General features: G+C 43.5%; 1 long non-coding RNA gene across 1 annotated transcript; it reads right to left on the minus strand.

Annotated features, from left to right (window-relative positions):
- Window positions 1-435: 435 nt before the first annotated feature.
- On the minus strand, window positions 436-7,739 carry LOC148344814 (uncharacterized). The gene is made up of 3 exons (XR_015844673.1): window positions 7,644-7,739; window positions 594-694; window positions 436-517 (listed from the first exon to the last, which is right to left on the minus strand). It is a non-coding gene; the product is annotated as an uncharacterized LOC148344814 (long non-coding RNA).
- Window positions 7,740-8,351: the final 612 nt, after the last annotated feature.

The raw sequence follows: 8,351 nt of genomic DNA on the forward strand, positions 1-8,351 counted from the left end.
TGTTGCCGGAGCTTTTGTTGCCACAGAGTACAATTGGACTTTTCAGCACCTTAATAGCCACGCCTTTTGCCAAAACGTCACAAAATTCGGCAGAGAGTAAGATCATTGTCTTGAGTCTTTTCTGACTAATTTTCAGTCGGATTCGTCAAAAGGGCACCATGCAGTACGTGAAAATTAAAATAAAAACAAATTTTTGATTCCACTTGGCGGCACTGTGTGTATAACAAAATAATAACATTAAGATGTCTTCAGGTCGGGACGTTTTATTTACAGGTGAAGGTTTGGATTTTTAGGAGCATGTGCAGGGGAGTTATTAAGCATTCATTTATTTGTATTAGGTTCATTTTGTCTTCTTATTATTGATATTTGACTGATTCATTAAAAGCAGACAATTATGTTTTAGGTTAATTTTTTACCTGACATGTTTCGGCGAGTCTTTTGCCTTCTTCAGAGTGTCGCATGATGGTGTCTTGAGACCCGTCTTTATCAGCTGATGTTCCATGAGGGTGTGACTTACCTGTCAAAAAAATGAAAAAATCAGAGCAGTAAAAGAATAAGCACAACATGAACATTACAAATCAGCAATCACTGACCACTGCAAAAGGGAAAACCACATCATGGACCGGGAGAAGGGCAGGGTCATCCGCACAGAAGAGAACAAACAACAGCGCTGGATCAGAGAGGCCATTGAGATCTGCAAGCGAGGCATAAAAACCATGAACAGAGACAAGGGAGCCTTCATCCTCTCTACCACCTGGACCAGCATCTTGGCGGAGTGAACGGACAGCGGGGGGCGTGACTTGCCTTCATTCTTGTGACAGGTAAGTCACGCCCTCATGGAACATCAGCTGATAAAGACGGGTCACAAGACACCATCATGTGACACTCTGAAGAAGGCGAAAGACTTTCGTATTGTGACATGCTCAAGGCCTAAACACTCATCCGAGCAAATATAAGGTAGATTTTGTTAACCTGCCCGGAGAAAAACATCAACGAAAATAATTTGTATTTGTTTTAACCAGTTGGTGGCGCTACCACTGCGATCAAAAATAAGTTGGCAGCCGTCTTCAGGGCCTGAATATCCTCAAATGTGAAAGATTTCCAGAAGATGGATCATCTGAATCATTTTGCAGGAACTTTTGTTGCCACGGAGAATAATCAGACTCTGCGGCACCGTAATAGCCACGCCCTTTGAAGGAAAGTCATAAAAATAGGGATAGAGTAAGATCAATGTCTTGAGTCTTTTCTAGCCAATTTTCAATCGGATTCGTTAAAAGGGCACCGTGCAGTACGTCAAAATGTAAAAATTTATATTGATTGGCGCAAGGTGTATAACTGAATATAAACATATAGATGTCTTCAGGTACCGACTCTTTATGTACATGTGAAGTTTTGGATTTTTAGCAGCACGTGCAGGAGAGTTATTAAGCATTTTGTCCATTGCGGCGAAGGAAATCTTAAGTGAAAACTTTGAAGCCCCGCCCCCGTCATATAGTATTTCGGAAACAAAAAATTTCAGCCCCAGTGTTTGTCCCAGGTCTTAAGATGCTCCAGACAGAACTTTAAGGCAATCAGATGAAGCCTTTAGGATCAGGGTGCAAAAGAATGACCCCTGTAAACATGCAAAAAAGGGCAAAAGTCGGACTTTCAAAAATTCATAACTCACTTCCTGTTCATATTAGACGTTAAAAAATATAAAATTTTTCGCCATGCCCGATGAGACTGCCAAGTTTGGTGAGTTTTTGTGCATGTTTCGGGGGTCAAAAATGCGATCGAACAATCGGAAAAATAATAATAATACTAATTTCTACAAAAACAATAGGGACTTCGCAGCGGTCGCTGCTCAGGCCCTAATAATAATAATAATAATAATAAAAGTAATAATATTTTCGACAAAAACAATAGGGACCTCGCCGCGGTCGCTGCTCGGGCCCCAATAATAATTTCTACACAAAGTCCATTGTGGTGACCCGCCCCCTTTTAAGTAAATTCAAAATGGCCGACTTCCTGTAAAACCTAGCTCATTGCTCCAAGAGACTTTTTTGTAGGTCTTGGTCTTATACATACAGTGAACCCTCGCTACTTCGCGGTTCACCTTTCGCGGGTTCAGTGCTTCGCGGGTCTAAAAAATATTCGGGGGCATTGTAGTTTCGCCAAGCGGCACGACGGGGCGCTGGAGCGGTTAGACGGCCGGCGTGCGCCGAAGAAGAGCGTGGGCGAAGAGGAGAGTGGACGAAGAAGAGCACGTTCCCCCGGACACGATCGGTGGCGACGTTTCGCGCGGTTCGGACCGTACCAGAGCTCCGGCCGGCGTGCGTGGCAGTTAAGCCGTAGAGGAGCACCTTCCCCGGGCACGGGCGGTGCCAAGCGGCCCCTAAGTTTAACCGAATGGAAGCTCCGGAGGAGGAGGGCATGTTCGCGTCACAGTAAGCCGAAGAGGAGCACCTTCCCCGGGCACGGGCGGTTCCAAGCGGCCCCTAAGTTTAACCGAATGGAAGCTCCGGAGGAGGAGGGCATGCTCGCGTCACAGTAAGCCGAAGAGAAGCACCTTCCCCGGGCACGGGCGGTTCCAAGCGGCCCCTAAGTTTAACCGAATGGAAGCTCCGGAGGAGGAGGGCATGCTCGCGTCACAGTAAGCCGAAGAGGAGCACCTTCCCCGGGCACGGCGGTGCCAAGCGGCCCCTAAGTTTAACCGAATGGAAGCTCCGGGGGAGGAGGGCGGGCGTGTGTCACAGTTAAGCCGAATTGGAGCACCTCTTCTGCCCGGGCACGAGCGGAGCGCGAGGCTGTCAGTTATGAATGAATAAATGAATAAATAAATAAAGAATGCCACCTTTCATTTCACAGGGCACACCGGACGGCGTACCAGCAGGTAAAAGTCGGAGTAATTAAATAAATACAAAAAGAATGGCTGGGGAATAAAAAAATAATACGTTTTAATAATAATTTGGTTTTTTTGTTATAACATGAATTTCACTCTCTCTCTCTCTCTCCCCCCGTATATATATATATATATATATATATATATATATATATATATTTATATATTTATTATATATATTGTATATTTTTTTTAAGCATTTTTGAAGGTGCGCCGCTACTTCGCGGATTTTCAGTTTTCGCGGGTGGTCTCGGTCCCCATTAACCGCGATAACCGAGGGTTCACTGTACTCCATAAAATTTACAAAAAGCGAGGTGAAACACTCAACCAGAGCTGCTTTTTTTTTAACATTTCTCGAGGGCCATGGCGAGCCATTTCAAAAAAGCTGCACAACTAACGTATAAAATATTGATAAATTTGCCCGGCCTGATGTGTGTGTAAAGTTTTACGAGTTGTCGTTCATATTTAGAACCTCATAATCAGCTTTGTTTTATTGCCGAACAGTGCAATGCCACTCCCACAACTTTTCACGAAAAATCACGAATTTCGTATTGTGACATCCTCATGGCCGAAACAGTCATCCGAGCAGATATGAGGGCGACCTTGTTGAGTTGCACGGAGAAAAACATCCAAGAAAATAACTTGTATTAGCTTTTACCAGTTGGTGGCGCTACTACTACGATGTAAAATAAGTTGGTAGATGTCTTCAGGGCTGAAGTATCCTCAAATGTGTACAACTTCGAGAAGATAGGATCATCTGAGTCATGTTGCCGGAGCTTTTGTTGCCACAGAGTACAATCGGACTTTTCAGCACCTTAATAGCCACGCCTTTTGCCAAAACGTCACAAAATTCGGCAGAGAGTAAGATCATTGTCTTGAGTCTTTTCTGACTAATTTTCAGTCGGATTCGTCAAAAGGGCACCGTGCAGTACGTGAAAATTAAAATAAAAACAAATTTTTGATTCCACTTGGCGGCACTGTGTGTATAACAAAATAATAACATTAAGATGTCTTCAGGTCGGGACGTTTTATTTACAGGTGAAGGTTTGGATTTTTAGGAGCATGTGCAGGGGAGTTATTAAGCATTCATTTATTTGTATTAGGTTCATTTTGTCTTCTTATTATTGATATTTGACTGATTCATTAAAAGCAGACAATTATGTTTTAGGTTAATTTTTTACCTGACATGTTTCGGCGAGTCTTTCGCCTTCTTCAGAGTGTCGCATGATGGTGTCTTGAGACCCGTCTTTATCAGCTGATGTTCCATGAGGGTGTGACTTACCTGTCAAAAAAATGAAAAATCAGAGCAGTAAAAGAACAAGCACAACATGAACATTACAAATCAGCAATCACTGACCACTGCAAAAGGGAAAACCACATCATGGACCGGGAGAAGGGCAGGGTCATCCGCACCGAAGAGAACAAACAACAGCGCTGGATCAGAGAGGCCATTGAGATCTGCAAGCGAGGCATAAAAACCATGAACAGAGACAAGGGAGCCTTCATCCTCTCTACCACCTGGAGCAGCATTTTGGCGGAGTGAACGGACAGCGGGGGGCGTGACTTGCCTTCATTCTTGTGACAGGTAAGTCACGCCCTCATGGAACATCAGCTGATAAAGACGGGTCACAAGACACCATCATGTGACACTCTGAAGAAGGCGAAAGACTTTCGTATTGTGACATGCTCAAGGCCTAAACACTCATCCGAGCAAATATAAGGTAGATTTTGTTCACCTGCCCGGAGAAAAACATCAACGAAAATAATTTGTATTTGTTTTAACCAGTTGGTGGCGCTACCACTGCGATCAAAAATAAGTTGGCAGCCGTCTTCAGGGCCTGAATATCCTCAAATGTGAAAGATTTCCAGAAGATGGATCATCTGAATCATTTTGCAGGAACTTTTTTTGCCACGGAGAATAATCAGACTCTGCGGCACCGTAATAGCCACGCCCTTTGAAGGAAAGTCATAAAAATAGGGATAGAGTAAGATCAATGTCTTGAGTCTTTTCTAGCCAATTTTCAATCAGATTCGTTAAAAGGGCACCGTGCAGTACGTCAAAATGTAAAAAATGATATTGATTGGCGCAAGGTGTATAACTGAATATAAACATATAGATGTCTTCAGGTACAGACTCTTTATGTACATGTGAAGTTTTGGATTTTTAGCAGCATGTGCAGGAAAGTTATTAAGCATTTTGTCCATTGCGGCGAAGGAAATCTTAAGTGAAAACTTTGAAGCCCCGCCCCCGTCATATAGTATTTCGGAAACAAAAAATTTTAGCCCCAGTGTTTGTCCCAGGTCTTCAGATGCTACAGAAAGAATTTTAAGGCAATCAGATGAAGCCTTTAGGATCAGGGTGCAAAAGAATGACCCCTGTAAACATGCAAAAAAGAGCAAAAGTCGGACTATCAAAAATTCATAACTCACTTCCTGTTCATATTAGACGTTAAAATATCTAATTTTTCGCCATGCCCGATGAGACTGCCAAGTTTGGTGAGTTTTTGTGCATGTTTCGGGGGTCAAAAATGCGATCGAACAATCGGAAAAATAATAATAATAATAATTTCTACAAAAACAATAGGGACTTCGCAGCGGTCGCTGCTCAGGCCCTAATAATAATAATAATAATAATAATAAAAGTAATAATGTTTTCTACAAAAACAATAGGGACCTCGCCGCGGTCGCTGCTCGGGCCCCAATAATAATTTCTACACAAAGTCCATTGTGGTGACCCGCCCCCTTTTAAGTAAATTCAAAATGGCCGACTTCCTGTAAAACCTAGCTCATTGCTCCAAGAGACTTTTTTGTAGGTCTTGGTCTTATACATACAGTGAACCCTCGCTACTTCGCGGTTCACCTTTCGCGGGTTCAGTGCTTCGCGGGTCTAAAAAATATTCGGGGGCATTGTAGTTTCGCCGAGCGGCACGACGGGTCGCTGGAGAGATTAGACGGCCGGTGTGCGCCGAAGAAGAGCGTGGGCGAAGAGGAGAGTGGACGAAGAAGAGCACGTTCCCCCGGACACGATCGGTGGCGACGTTTCGCGCGGTTCGGACCGTACCAGAGCTCCGGCCGGCGTGCGTGGCAGTTAAGCCGTAGAGGAGCACCTTCCCCGGGCACGGGCGGTTCCAAGCGGCCCCTAAGTTTAACCGAATGGAAGCTCCGGAGGAGGAGGGCATGCTCACGTCACAGTAAGCCGAAGAGGAGCACCTTCCCCGGGCACGGGCGGTGCCAAGCGGCCCCTAAGTTTAACCGAATGGAAGCTCCGGGGGAGGAGGGCGGGCGTGTGTCACAGTTAAGCCAAATTGGAGCACCTCTTCTGCCCAGGCACGAGCGGAGCGCGAGGCTGTCAGTTATGAATGAATAAATGAATAAATAAATAAAGAATGCCACCTTTCATTTCACAGGGCACACCGGACGGCGTACCAGCAGGTAAAAGTCGGAGTAATTAAATAAATACAAAAAGAATGGCTGGGGAATAAAAAAATAATACGTTTTAATAATAATTTGGTTTTTTTGTTATAACATGAATTTCACTCTCCCTCTCCCCGTATATATATATATATATATATATATATATATATATATTTATTATATATATTGTATATTTTTTTTAAGCATTTTTGAAGGTGCGCCGCTACTTCGCGGATTTTCAGTTTTCGCGGGTGGTCTCGGTCCCCATTAACCGCGATAACCGAGGGTTCACTGTACTCCATAAAATTTACAAAAAGCGAGGTGAAACACTCAACCAGAGCTGCTTTTTTTAACATTTCTCGAGGGCCATGGCGAGCCATTTCAAAAAAGCTGCACAACTAACGTATAAAATATTGATAAATTTGCTCGGCCTGATGTGTGTGTAAAGTTTTACGAGTTGTCGTTCATATTTAGAACCTAATAATCAGCTTTGTTTTATTGCAGAACAGTGCAATGCCACTCCCACAACTTTTCACGAAAAAGGACGAATTTCGTATTGTGACATCCTCATGGCCGAAACAGTCATCCGAGAATATATGAGGGCGACCTTGTTGAGTTGCACGGAGAAAAACATCCAAGAAAATAACTTGTATTAGCTTTTACCAGTTGGTGGCGCTACTACTACGATGTAAAATAAGTTGGTAGATGTCTTCAGGGCTGAAGTATCCTCAAATGTGTACAATTCGAGAAGATAGGATCATCTGAGTCATGTTGCCGGAGCTTTTGTTGCCACAGAGTACAATCGGACTTTTCAGCACCTTAATAGCCACGCCTTTTGCCAAAACGTCACAAAATTCGGCAGAGAGTAAGATCATTGTCTTGAGTCTTTTCTGACTAATTTTCAGTCGGATTCGTCAAAAGGGCACCGTGCAGTACGTGAAAATTAAAATAAAAACAAATTTTTGATTCCACTTGGCGGCACTGTGTGTATAACAAAATAATAACATTACGATGTCTTCAGGTCGGGACGTTTTATTTACAGGTGAAGGTTTGGATTTTTAGGAGCATGTGCAGGGGAGTTATTAAGCATTCGTTTATTTGTATTAGGTTCATTTTGTCTTCTTATTATTGATATTTGACTGATTCATTAAAAGCAGACAATTATGTTTTAGGTTAATTTTTTACCTGACATGTTTCGGCGAGTCTTTCGCCTTCTTCAGAGTGTCGCATGATGGTGTCTTGAGCTGATGTTCCATGAGGGTGTGACTTACCTGTCAAAAAAATGAAAAAAATCAGAGCAGTAAAAGAACAAGCACAACATGAACATTACAAATCAGCAATCACTGACCACTGCAAAAGGGAAAACCACATCATGGACCGGGAGAAGGGCAGGGTCATCCGCACAGAAGAGAACAAACAACAGCGCTGGATCAGAGAGGCCATTGAGATCTGCAAGCGAGGCATAAAAACCATGAACAGAGACAAGGGAGCCTTCATCCTCTCTACCACCTGGACCAGCATCTTGGCGGAGTGAACGGACAGCGGGGGGCGTGACTTGCCTTCATTCTTGTGACAGGTAAGTCACGCCCTCATGGAACATCAGCTGATAAAGACGGGTCACAAGACACCATCATGTGACACTCTGAAGAAGGCGAAAGACTTTCGTATTGTGACATGCTCAAGGCCTAAACACTCATCCGAGCAAATATAAGGTAGATTTTGTTAACATGCCCGGAGAAAAACATCAACGAAAATAATTTGTATTTGTTTTGACCAGTTGGTGGTGCTACCACTGCGATCAAAAATAAGTTGGCAGCCGTCTTCAGGGCCTGAATATCCTCAAATGTGAAAAATTTCGAGAAGATGGATCATCTGAATCATTTTGCAGGAACTTTTGTTGCCACGGAGAATAATCAGACTCTGCGGCACCATAATAGCCACGCCCTTCGAAGGAAAGTCACAAAAATAGGGATAGAGTAAGATCAATGTCTTGAGTCTTTTCTAGCCAATTTTCAATCGGATTCGTTAAAAGGGCACCGTGCAGTACGTCAAAATG

The sequence above is a fragment of the Idiotropiscis lumnitzeri genome, chromosome 1 (genome assembly GCF_059441095.1).
Source record: "Idiotropiscis lumnitzeri isolate Australia: NSW breed Sydney's pygmy pipehorse chromosome 1, RoL_Ilum_1.0, whole genome shotgun sequence".
Lineage (NCBI taxonomy): Eukaryota > Metazoa > Chordata > Actinopteri > Syngnathiformes > Syngnathidae > Idiotropiscis > Idiotropiscis lumnitzeri.